This window comes from Equus asinus, chromosome 3, assembly GCF_041296235.1.
Source record: "Equus asinus isolate D_3611 breed Donkey chromosome 3, EquAss-T2T_v2, whole genome shotgun sequence".
Classification (NCBI taxonomy): domain Eukaryota; kingdom Metazoa; phylum Chordata; class Mammalia; order Perissodactyla; family Equidae; genus Equus; species Equus asinus.
This window is the reverse complement of record NC_091792.1, coordinates 20,926,691-20,940,326: the sequence shown is the minus strand read 5'-3', so window position 1 is coordinate 20,940,326 and position 13,636 is coordinate 20,926,691.

The following is a 13,636-nucleotide window of genomic DNA, read 5'->3' as shown; positions in this document are numbered from 1 at the left end:
CCCCATTTCATTTGCCCTAAGTGTTAATTGACTTTGAAAAAGCAGTATATTATCTTTTTAGAAAAAAGAAAAGGATAGACCTGATTTGTGAACACCAACATCCTACAGCATCAAAGTGTTGTTTAAATCATCGCCCAGCAGAGCTGAGAACAACTGTCCAGGAGGGTGAGAGAGAACAAACTTAAAAGAAAAAAAAAAAAAAATGAAAAAAATGGCAGGTTTCCGAATGAAAGAGTGCCACTGCCATCTAGAGGGAGAAGTGATAGCAGCCAGCTATCAACTCAACAAGCGGGGAAATGATTTTAATTATCATTCTGCGTGGCCAATAAGTTTCCTATTCATTTGCTGTGCAGAGGTCACTTTTACTCACTCTTTACTCTAAGAAAATCATGGACTTGGTGGGGACAAATGGATGTGGGAGTCCACGAAAAGTAGTTTTCTCCTAGCAAGACGCTTCCCTGAGTTACTGACAGCTACACACAAGTTGATGTGAGTATCTGTGTAATTGTGTGAGATGACTTTGCTCTGACACTCAAAGGATCACATGAGGGTTTTCCTTAGACATCTGTTACCCACAATCATAGCACCTATTTCCGTCCATACCCTTATGATATGTCTCCCTTACAGTATAATTTGTCTTATAGAATAAAAAAAATTTCTTTTTTAAAAAAAGTTTTGTCTTTCCCCTAAATGAAGTTGTAAATATGATTAATTTATATTAAATTTAAAAAGTCTGGAAAATTATGAAAACAAGAAAGCTATAGCTATAAAAAAAGAAGCTAAATTTGGAGATATTACTAGGCTTATCAGGGGTGGGAGGCTAATAAAATGAGGGTGTTGATGTTTCCGTTAATATTCAGGTGAGGTACAGCGAGAAGAAAGAATTATTAGAGCATGTTATTAATTGCTCTCGACATACAATTGTTTAATTTAGAATGTAGGTTTAATTTAGAAATAGAACATAGTCCACATGGAACAAAGCTGCGTCTCTTAAAAGCATTCTCTTCATTGGAAGAGAAAAGATCTTTCCATTCTCAGCAGTCTCGGGGAAAAGAGTTTCTCTGAGTTGTAATAGCAAGCCCTGCATTTAATATCGTTATTTAGTGGGTAATTAAAATGCAATTTCTGACTTTGAGCCAAAAAGCAACGTTTCTTTCCACTGTGCCCTTGAAATTCCTATTTTAAAAAACTCCAATTTTACTTCAGTTTTACCAACACTGTTTCAAGCAAAGAACATTTTGCTTGTCATGTGAGTCGTGGCAGTGCTATCATTTAAATCATGGTCTGCCTCTTTATCAGGCTAAAGAAGGCGAATAGTACCAACCAGTAATTAGTCATTTAGAATGATTTCTTGTTTGAGACATGAGTCTGCAACTCTTTAGTGGCTCTACAATACAGGAAAGCAATGCTTCTATTTCATCACTTTAAAAAGAAGTAAAAACTGGACGAAAAGAACTTTATGACCTCTTTTCACTCTAGGAACCCAAGATCCTAGTTATATTACCATATGGTCATGTGGTTAAAAATAAGATACAATCTAAAATAAAATGATAAATAAATATGGGTAAATAAATGGATAGAGCCAAAGTTTTACCCAAGTTGTTCTTCTGATTAGAAAATTAGTTGTAATTAATTACTATGGTAAAATGGGAAAAATCTCTAAATAAAAAGTTATGATGTTGATATGGATAAAACTCCTCATAAACTTTTTATACTGAATTAAAATATTCTTATTTCTGATTCCGCAGTTTTATGATGATGAATCTAGAGACAGACTTTCTTTTATTCACCCTTCCTGGATAGATTCACTAGGCTTCTATGATTAGAGTGGTGGTATGTCTTATCAATTCTGGGAAATTTACAGCTGTTATTTATTGAAATATTTTCTCCCCCATCCTGTCTTCTATCCTTCTCGAACTCTGACTAGACGTGTTCTACACCTTCTCACTCTATTCCAGGCTCTTAACCTCTCTTTCACGTTTCCATCTCATTGTCTCTTGGCACCTCATTCTGCATAATTTCTTCAGCTATGTCTTCCAATTCACTAATTTTTTCTTACGCTGTTTCCAATCTTCTGTTAAACCGGTTCATTGAGTTTTTAATTTTAAAAAATTGCATTTTCCATTTCTAGAAATTCTATTTTTCTTATATCTGCTTAGTTATTTTTTATTAGCTTGCTCCTTATTCACTTTAAAATATATTTTATTTCTATAAACACACTAAAAATGCTTATTTTCTGTTCTTTCTCTAATATTATCAATAGCTGAAGTCTTCTTCAACTTGATACTACCATCTGCCATATTTGATGGCTCTCACTTTCCTGTTTTGCTTCTTTGCTTCTTTGGGTGTTTTGGAGTTTGGGCTGTGAGTTCATATTTTTTTTAAAGATATTTATGGGAATTATATGAGAATTGAATTGAGGATGGATTCCTCCAGAGAAGATTTGCATTTGCTTCTTCCACAATCATAAAACATACCAATCTCATACCACTTCAAACTTACCTGAGGACTTTTTCCTGTCACTACAAATTCTAAAGAGATCTTTTTTTCCTTCAAATCAATGTCAAACTTTGAGGAAAGTGATTTCCTTTGCTGTGATAAGAGTGGCAAGGCAAGGAGTATTATTTCTAGCTTTTATTTCATCCTTACCCTGAGTGTATAGGGCTTTGGGGTATATATGGTGGTCTCTCTCTCTCTCTCTCTTTTTTTTGCTTGAGGAAGATTGGCCCTGTGCTAACATCTGTGCCAATCCTCCTCTATTTTGTACATGGGTCCCCATCACAGCATGGCTTGATGAATGATGTATGTCTGCACCGCGGATCTGAACATGTGAACTCTGGGCTGCAGAAGTGGAGTATGTGAACATAAGCACTTCACCCCTGGGCCAGCCCCGAGGAATCTCTTTTTTAAATCCCCATGTTTAGCTGGTCCTAGGCTTCCTCTCCCATTTTCCATGCCCCATGGGTAAATAAAAACTAAAGATCAGGTCACCTGGATTGACCAAATACTCTCAGAGCTGGCCTCACTGCTCCAGTTATCTGTCTGAGTTCTCAATCTTCTCTTAGCTTTTGCCTCTGAGAATTTCTTAATTCCTTGCTAGAACATCAATGATATAATAATGTGGGATATTTTCAGTTGCTTTTAGCCAGTATGGCTGTCAAAGAATCTAGAGTGCCTTACTGCTAAGGACAGGAGTCCATTTATATTGAATCTAAACATAAATCTATACATGTATTGTGTTCCCTACAACTGGAGATACTGAAAACTCAGCTTCTTGCTCCATACTGTTTAATGATTTCACTGATATTTCAAAAATAAATCTAATTATGTCATTTTCCCCTTTAAACCTTTCAATATCAGTCCCTTGCATCGGGATAAAATTCAGTCTCCCTGACATGTCTTACAATATGTGTAGACCTTGTCCACCAGTCTATCCTCCCCTTTCTCTATCATCAATATCATTACCATTACCACCACCACTCAGCCCTCCTGAGTCATGCTCACTATCTCTGTTCCATGTACTCCTTTAAACCTTTTAACATGTGTATTGCTAGACCACTGTTCTCCTCGTAGTCCTCCTTCAAGTTTCAGCTTATCTGTCATCTCTTACAGCAAGCCTTCTCTGAATCCCATGTCCAGGTTGAGTGGTGCCCTTCCTTGGTACTCCCATGGAGCCTTCCACCTAATCCTCTATCACAGCTTTTATCACACTGCTATATAATTGCTTGTTTATATTTCTGAATCCTCCACTATAACACAGGCTTTACAAAGCAGGTATATTTGTCCAGTTTAATTATATCCTTGGTACTTACCACAATTCCTGCAACATAATAGGTATTCAATGAATATTTTTTATGTAAAGGTGAAGTATCTTTCAGCTTTTTCTTAATTGTAAACAAAGGTATCATTGTGCCTGGATATTTCCATGAGATTGTGTCATAAATAATTAAGTAATACAAAGATATGGGGATTTGTATTCATTTTAAGGACATCATTATTGCAGAACCTTGCTTTTATCTGAAAAAAGCAATCTTCCAAAATAATAAATACAAATCTGAAACTCAGTTAATGCTGTTGCCAAGAGGATATCAAATTATAAAAGCTTTTGGGACTGTATTTCTGTTGTCTATGAAGAATGATTTAATTTCTTCATTATAATTCCTGCTGCATTGAAAGGAAACAAGGTAAAAGACTCATCAGAAGGTCTTTCTAACAGAAATCTTAGGAGATTGTGGTAATTTGACATTCATTAAAACAACAGCTAAAATGATTAGAGGTAGACAGACCCTAATCTAGCCCTCATCTAACCACAGGGAAGAAAAGCAGCGTGATCGCCCACAAGTTGCATAAACATCACCTTTCTTCCCTCTTCACTCTCTTCTAATTCCTCAGTCACTTGTTTTGTTTTTGTGTTTCTAACTCGTTGCCTTCAGGATTCACATGATGTCTTTTTTTCCATCAGAATTAACCTAAGAATTTGCCTTAGCCAATATTGTACACATGCTACAAAATTATCTTCCAGCTAAACAATTTCAGGCTGAAATTGCAGCAACCACTGTAATCTTTTAAAATACAGAAGAAATTAGTCATCCAACCCTTTGATTTTAATGAAATCAGAGCAAAATGGCAATTTATGGACATGATATAATTTTGTACAATGGACATTGTTCTTTACGGCAAATGAAGTGTGGGGGGTTTTATATAAACCACACTCAAAATATCACAAGAAAATAGACTGATTTTAAAAATCATGAAATCTAGAAATCTATGAAATCATGAAAATCTACAATAGGATCAGTGACATAGGGGTGAGGGGGGCTCTTTAGAAATGCTTGGGTTTTTGTTCTTTAACTCTTTAGAAACATTTACAGAAGTAGAAAAAAGTAATATAAGCACTTCTTTAAGTTTCTGTTCACTAATTATGACATGTGAGAGAATTAACTGAGCTCTTGAGTCAGCTTCAGAATTGTTGTTATAAAATTTCTGGGTCTAAATTAGATCGTCAGGCTTTTCCAGGATCTTAAACCTAGTAATATTTTATGACAAAGGTCTGTGAAACTCCTCCTCTAAGGGAGGAATGCAGTCCCTCTTTCTCGCTTTCTGATTTGTAAGCATTAATTCCCCCTCTTTATAGATGACGTTCTCAATGCACTATTATTGCATTGATATTGTGCAGCAACCTAACGCAATCCTAACGGGTATTCTAGTATAAAGATAAAATCAAACAAATAAATGTTTAAGTATGTTTCCTGGGATCACCAAGGGCACAGGGTGAATCACAGACTAGTCTAGTATCTACATAATCTGCCTCCCATTCCTGAACTTTGCCAAATAGTTATTCACCCTCCCATTGAAATACAATTGTTTTATTTTCCTTGAAAAGTAGCATGCTATTGAATGACCACTGCTTTCTCAAAAGTACTTACATCCAGTTTAAAAAGGATCTCTGATTCTAGACATGAGAGTCTCTTTAAAAGAAAGCCTGCTGTCCCTTGAACGATGCGTACTATGGGAAGACATACTGTGAACCAGAAGAAACATGTTGCTGAAGTGGATAATGACCTGGATAGGATATTGAAGCCAAAGGTGTTCGTGAGTGGCAGTAGTGCCAAATGGAGGGAAGTGACTTATGGCATGTCGTAAGGATCAGCATTAGTATTGATTTTAGTTACACAACTGACCTAAAAGAAGAAAAACGCAGTAGGGTGATGAAATGTGCTGATGATATAAAGTGGAAAAATTTAGCCAACACAAGGTAGGAAAACAATAAAACTAACAATGACTTGGGTAGGCTAGAATTATGGTCTGAAAAGTACTTTGTGCTATTCAATTTTGGGAAAGTCTCAATAAAGTTAAGTACATAAGAAAAATACACTGAACCTTTGATGGACCATAGTTTATCAAACTGTTTCCCCCAAAAGTTCAATGTGGAGCTATCTTTATTTTTCCAAATATTTAGAAACAGAACACTTGTAACTTGGCTATAATTCCATGTAAAGAGCCAAGTGACAAAAAATATTGGTAGTACTCAGGGATACTGTGTCTCCACTCTGGAGAAAAATAAAAGAACCCATAAAGAAGTTTGAGTATTGAGTCTGGCAAGCTAGATTAACTCCTCAGGATGATAAAACTACTACTATGAATCCAATTAATATGTAACACCATGGAAAGTGTTTCCAATGACAGATAGTATAATGGAGGAGAAGAAGATTTCAACCTTCCTCAAATTTACAATTATAAACAAATACTGAAAACAAAAAGACATCAGCTAAGAAGTAGATGGCAACCTTGAATGCTCTCATTTCCACCAAGTGGGATTCAGACAATCAAAGATGTTGAAAGACACGTGACATAAATAGGGGGAAGGATGGAAAGGATGGATGACTTTGTGTCACTCAGCCTCTATTTCAATGTCTTCAGATTGGCTCTGATTGACAGGTGGATCAGCTCTGTACCTGTCTCTTGGCATCAGTCTTGTTTGAACAGCTGTTTCTCCAGAACTGTCCCATCATCAGAATTGTCTTACAGTAATTCCTGAGGTACATGGTGATCTAAAGCCACACATATTCTTTAACTATTAATAAGAAAATTAATACCTCTATTCAAAAAAATTTTATTTAGGGACTGGCCCAGTGGTGTAGTGGTGAAGTTTGTGCATTCCACTCCAGCAGCCTGGGGTTCGCAGGTTCTGAACAGGTGTGGACCTAGCACCACTTGTCAAGCCATGCTGTGGCAGCATCCCACAGAAAATAGAGGAAGATTGGCACCGATGTCAGCTCAGCAACAATCTTCCTCAAGCAAAAGGGGAAGATTGGCAACAGATGTTCGCTCAGGGCCAATCTTCCTGACACACAAAAACAATTTTTATTTAAATTTTTGTTCAAAATATTTTGTTCTGTTTAATGGATAACGGCCCTTTAAGAAAAGTATGATTGACACAATTTTAATGAAAGCTACCACATCTAATGCTTCTTTTAAACTATGTCTAGCTAAGGGGAGCCAAGGTTGAAGTGTTTAATGACTGAACAATTTACTGCATAAAAAATAACCCACATCAGAGGAAGAAAAGGTAAGAGTAGTTTCATCTGAGTGTCAGGAGAAACACTTTATTCCAATTAGAGGAAAAGCAGATATAGGGTCTTCACCCCTTTCAAGACCCCACACCATAACCTAGAGATCCCTTATCTTCCTGCTCTTGCTGCCTGGAGGACTGGAGTGACAACAACAACAAATACTGTTTGAATTGTCACATGCAGCAGGCAGGAAGATGAGTAAAGCTCAAAATGGAGACCAGAGAGTAGACATTTGTGACTGTGATTCACTTCCCTTTGGCGATTTCTTCTTCGGTAGTTGAAAGAGGGAAAAATTGAAAGACAAAAAATAGCTAAAGCAGCACAGAGACAGTCTTAAACCACTTATATGCTGAGCTGGAAAAGAAAACATAGTTGCACTATATGTACTTAGTGTTAAAACACAAGGATAAAGTCCAAATTCTGGATTATTGGTAAAAACACCAAATTATACAAAAGATGGTTTACTTTACTAATTTTTAAATGTTTGTGTTTGTTTTGCGTCAGGTCTGTCTTTATGTTGTGAGCAAACATTTCCTGAGCATCTATCATATGCCAGGTACAAATCATTTGATTTCATTTTCACACAAACTTCATGGATTAAACTTTATTAGTCCTATTCATATATAAAGAAATTAAGGCCCAAAGAGCTTAAGTGAATGGTCCATAGCAAAAAAATAGTAACTGTCAGATCCAGGATTCAAAACCAGGTCTGTTTAATATTAACTAGTTTCCTTTTTTCCATTTATAATTCTAATTTAAAATACAAATAATACCAATTTTCAAGTTCACAATAATACTAATGTGCCCAGATCCTGCAAATAGAAAAACACACTGCAATTCCTGATATTCATGACATTAGACAACAATTCCAGAGGAATTTTGACTTTATGTGTATTTTGTAAGAGAAATGTATATTGTGACTTGTTTAAACCCAAATAACTAGGGTCTTTTTTACCCAGATTTTTCTTCATTATACTCAATTTCTGTCTTCTATTCATTGGTTGCTTCAGATCTGTTTCAAATATAATTTTTTTTGACTCACTTGAAATCCTAACCTTTATGTAAAATAAGAAAATTTTCCAGGGGCCAGCCTGGTGGCGCAGCAGTTAAGTTCACACGTTCTGCTTCTTGGCAGCCCGGGGTTTGCCAGTTTGGATCCCGGGTGCGGACATGGCACCGCTTGGCATGCCATGCTGTGGCAGGCGTCCCACATATAAAGCAGAGGAAGATGGGCATGGATGTTAGCTCAGGGCCAGTCTTCCTCAGTAAAAAGAGGAGGATTGGCAGTAGTTAGCTCAGGGCTAAACTTCCTCAAAAAAAAAGAAAAGAAAACTTTCCATTTCAAGCCCTAAGTCATAAATTTAGTATGTGGTGTCCCTTTATCGTTTGTTAATTTTGTATGGAGCAGTATTTAGGCCTGTACTAGCCCATCTGATTGCCATTTTCCTTTGCTGTTGTTGTTGGGTTTTTGGTAAACACTATAATTACCTTTACCACAAGAAGTAAGGATGAAAAGTATGGGAGGAAACACGTGACAACCAATACTTTGGTGCCCAGATCTAACCCACAACCGTCTGATCTCCTGTAACATTTACTTACTCTCATTTCTTTCTGCTCTCCTGCCTTCATTGTTTTCCAACCTTCCCACTCTGTTCCACATGGAGAAAAAGAAGACTTGCAGACTTAAGTCAGAGAAGAAATAATGAAAATTGAGAAGTCAGCTAGAAAGCAATTAGTAAGTTGATCAGCAAGTTGAAAGGAAGGAAAGAAAGGAAATAAGGAGATAGTGAGGAAGGGTGAGGGACGGAGGGAAGGAAGGAAGGGAGGAAAGAAGAAAGAAAGGAGACAGACGGACAATTCCAAGAGAAGTAAAGGGATTTTCACCTTAACAGGATAACAGAATCTTTTAAAGTTTCATGACTGTGCCCCTGAAAATGCATATAAACATAAAATTTGCAAACAATTTCAAGAGTTCACAGACCTCTCTCCAAAGTCCATTCATAGATTGAACCCTTGCATTGGGATTTATTGTAAAACCACGTCTCTGAATGAAAAATATAACTGAAAGATGATTTTCAAACACATTTTGGCTGTCGCCTTTGGCATATAGCAGCTTGATATATAGAGGCTGGGATGTAAAATATACAGGGGAAAAAATATAGCAGAAAGCACAAAAAAGGGCAGATTACATAACAGGCCACCAAAAATGCCCAAAGGACTCTAGGAGTCTGACCCTGCATGGCACCACATTGGCCTGTGTCAGTTTCACACGATACCATCGAGCTCTTCCTTGAAGAGCTCGCTCCAGCCTATTTTCCCTCCACTGCGGGTGGCTTGAGTCATCGCATTGCTGTAAAGAATGTAATCTGCTCTCCAACTGGGAGTAAAGGTGAATTTAGTTGTGCTCTTTCTTCTCTTGTGAATAACATCTCCCTGACTGCTTACTGTAATGCCAGCATTTCTAGCCTCTACTTCCTCATCCTGTCAGCATCTTGTCGATTTGTTGGGGGCTGGATCAGCCAGATGGAGTTTCTCCAACTCACTCCATCCATTTAGCAATGTGACATCTGAGACAATTCCTTGACAATTCTCAAGGAGTCAATCGAGAATTGGCACTCCTGAAGTTTTTCATGCAATGTTATGTCCAAGTACCTTTCCCTGAGTTAACATTGCATCAGGTTAATGCTAGATCTAATCTTGAAGTGAGCAAGTGTAAATAATACTCATTCACAATAAGCTGCTCAGTCTGGTGAGCAGCAGGATAAAATAATCAGCAATAAAATAGTCAGAGAACTGTAAGAGCCCCCCAAAAGGGATATTCATCCTACAGATAAGCAGCTCTCTCTCAGGGAACACCTTTGGTGGCTCCCCATTGCCCACTAAATAAAAAAAAAGCAGACTCCTCTCTCCAGGTCCTGCACATCTGTTCCCATTTCTGTTTGTTCTGAAATCTGGTCCCATTTCTAGTCATATCTCTCCCTATGGATCCATTCAGCCTGGGCTTCAACCAACTTGCTTTTTCAAAAACCCTGCATTTTTCCCTTCTACTTTCTTTTGCTTTGGGGGTTCCATTCCCATTCATCCTTCTCATTTTCCGTATCAAAATCCCACGTATCCTTTGAAGCCCAACTCCACCCTCCCCTATCAAGAAAAGAAACCCTCCTTTAAGCTTCCTATCTTCCTCCCAGGAGAAGAAGTTTCTTAGAATCCTTTGAGTGGGGCAGAGCACAGCTATAGATTCAGATAAATCTGAATTTGAATACAATACCATTAGAAAAGTTACCTTGGGGCCATCTCCAAGGCCCAGTAGCTAAGTTCCCGCTCTCCGCTCTCCGCTCCAGCTGCCCAGGGTTTCACCAGCAGGGATCCCGGGCGCAGACCTAGCACCGCTCACCAAGCCATGCTGAGGCGGCGTCCCACATAGCACAACCAGAAGGACCCACAACTAGAATATACAACTATGTACTGGGGGGCTTTGGGGAGAAGAAGAAGAAGAAGAAAAAAAAAAAGATTGGCAACAGATGTTAGCTCAGGGCGAATCTTTAAAAAAGAAAGAAAAGAAAAGTTACCTTAACCTCTCTGATTCTCAGTTTTGTCATCTGTAAAACTGGAACAGATAATGCCTTTTAGGCATATTGTGAGTGTTGTCCAACACATAAGCATACTCAATAAATGTTAATTTCTTTCTCCAGAGTAATTTGTGTCCTTTTCAGTATTTATCACACACCATCTCACTCTGTGGTTGCTTGTATACATGTCTGATCTCCTTTACCAGATAATATTGCTTAAATATCAACTTATTATAGAGACTTTCCCCGACTTTCACATGTAACCCACTCCATTAGCTTTTATCTTCTTTCCCTGCTATTTTGCTTCACAGTAATTATCACTATCTAGTATGGTTTGCTTGTTTCTTTGTCTGTTCCTTTGACATCTGTTTCCTTCTACATATAAGCTCCATACAGCAGGGACTTTTTCCATGTTGCTCACTGCTGTATCACCAGCACCTAGAAGACAGCCTGGTGAATAGTAAGTGCTTAAAAATATCTGGCAAATTAATGAAGCATTTCATAAGCCCCTTGAGGCCAGTGATAATTTCTTAACTGTTATAAAATCTCAAGCCTGGAAGGCACATTAAAATCTTTTTATTAACTACAGTGCTTCTCATACAGTCGTGCCCACTGCATAGCCCTATTTCTAATCCAAGGAGATGCTCATATCCCCCAAGTTTCCATGTTCTTGGATGTCTTCATCACTCCCTCCCTCCCTCCCTGCCTGCTGCCCAGAATCCCCTTCCTGCTCTGTACCGGTCTGATGAATTCCTCCTGATCCCTTGAGACCACCCCCCCACCCCCGTATCCCACCCCGCTAGGCCCTGTCCCGGGACCCGCCCCTTCAGGGTGAAATGGCAGAAGCATGAGCTTTGAAGCTGCACAGATCTGGGTTTGATGCGCTCATTGGCTGGGTAATTTTGGACACCATGTTTGTCTGCTGGCAGCCTCAAGTGTCTTGTTTATAAAGTGGGAATAGCAGAGCCGTGAGGTTAAAGATGCTGGATGTAATGAGCCCATCAAGTCTCCTCATGGTAGGCTGCCTACAAATGGAAAATTACAAAACAAAACAAAAACAAAACAAAAAAAGCCTTCCTGTTCCTTTCTCTGCAAAACCTTCTGTAATTCTGCCAAGCAAAACTGATCACTCCCTTTGTGTGTATTTTGACAAATCTCATAGATATTTCTACTATACCAATAGTAATATTACACCGACATCATTAGATTTCCAATGTGTCTTCCACTTGAATTGCACTTAAGACAGAAGCCATAACTGGACACGGGTCACTGTGCCTGGCACAGACTAGATAGTCAATATATATTTGTTCATCAAGTAAATGAATCTAGGAGAGTTTTGCCTGGCCTGCTAGACTCAATGCCTTTGCCATTTCTTGAGATTATTTTCTCTCACTGGAAATTTACTCTTAAACCTTACCTCATAGTTTATAACTTTTTCTACCTGGCTTTCCTTAGACCAGTTAATGTAGTCTTGGTGGTTCTTCTATTGATCCCTTAACAAGTATCGCATGAATTTCCCTCTAATGTCCAGTTTATTTCCATTAGCTTTCTTTGTCCAACTCAGTTTATATACTCACTCACTCATTCATTCATTCCTTCCGCTGATAGGCCCCTTCTACTGCTGGGGCATCGAGCACATCACATAGCTCCTGTTAAACTGTGGTAATCCATTATTTTTAAAAAAATCAACATAGACAAAAACCACATTTCATAGCATAATGGCCAGCAAAAACCAATTTGTAATATTAATTACGTATAGTTTTGCAGGAAAATGCAGAGTCATTCTTAGCTTCCCTGAGCATAGTTTTTTTAGGAAAAGAAAAAATCTTGGAGAATATGTTTTCTAATTTCCAATTAATTTTCTAAGATTGGTTTATCTATATTTATGTGTTTATAAGCAGCATTAAGAGATAAAAATAAGTTAGGCATTGTATTACAATTTTAAATGGTACTATCATAGATATTATTGACGGTCTTTTTACATCTAAATCTAAGCCTTCAGCATATGATAAACTAAGCAGAGTTAAAAGCAAAGAAAATGATTCATTTTGGTTCAGGTCTTCCTATTTAATAGATTATCCACCCCCCGCCCCCCACCATCCCCTCGAAAAAAGAGAGAGATGTCACCCTGACCTGGCCTTCTACAGAATAAAAGAATTTACAGGTCTGGTGGTGCAAATGAAACTTGAAACTATCATCCAAAAATAAAAGATGAAAATGCCCTCTCCAGATGAGAAAGCAAATTGAAAATCACATCAAGCAGAAGGGCACAAGAGGCCCCGCACTCTCATTATTAGATCCTGTAAGTCAGAACACCTAAAAGGCTCCCTCGACACAGCCTGTCACTCAGTCTGTACATCTGTAAAATGGAGATAAAAGGTGCGCTTCCTTCCTCATATTAGAGGTGGAAGGATTAACAAAACTGGGATGGGAATGCATTTCGGAATGCACAGATGAAATATAATAGAAATAAAGAGTAAAGACTGCTATTCAGAAATGTTCTTACAAATATTCTTGATACTTGGATAGATTTCTCTAGATGCTTGTGGCTTTGTCTCCAGGTGTAGGATTTTTAAAGGCCTCTGTGGCAAAAAACAAACAGTTCACTGTTTGATCTGGAGAACAGAATAAGACCTCAAGCCTCTGCCACGTGTCCAGGGCGCTGTTTCAGATGCTGCACAATACACAAACTGAAAAGGAAGCGTCTCTGCTGACAACATCACACAAGCCAGAGGAAAGACAAGAGTGCTGGATTCAAATAACCAACCTAAATTCTTATTTTGATTTCCTATTTCTTATTGCTCTGCTTAGACAATCATTTAAGTCTTCTCTTTCTGCAGTGCGTGGAGAAGTGGGCTGGAGTTGGGAGGCCTGGGTTAGCATCTAGATTTGGCCATTTACACAGGGTGAGTCTCGGGTACTTCAGACCTATGCACCCACATCTATAGGATGCACATACATGATTCCTATACCACGGGCTGTTTAGAGGGTGAC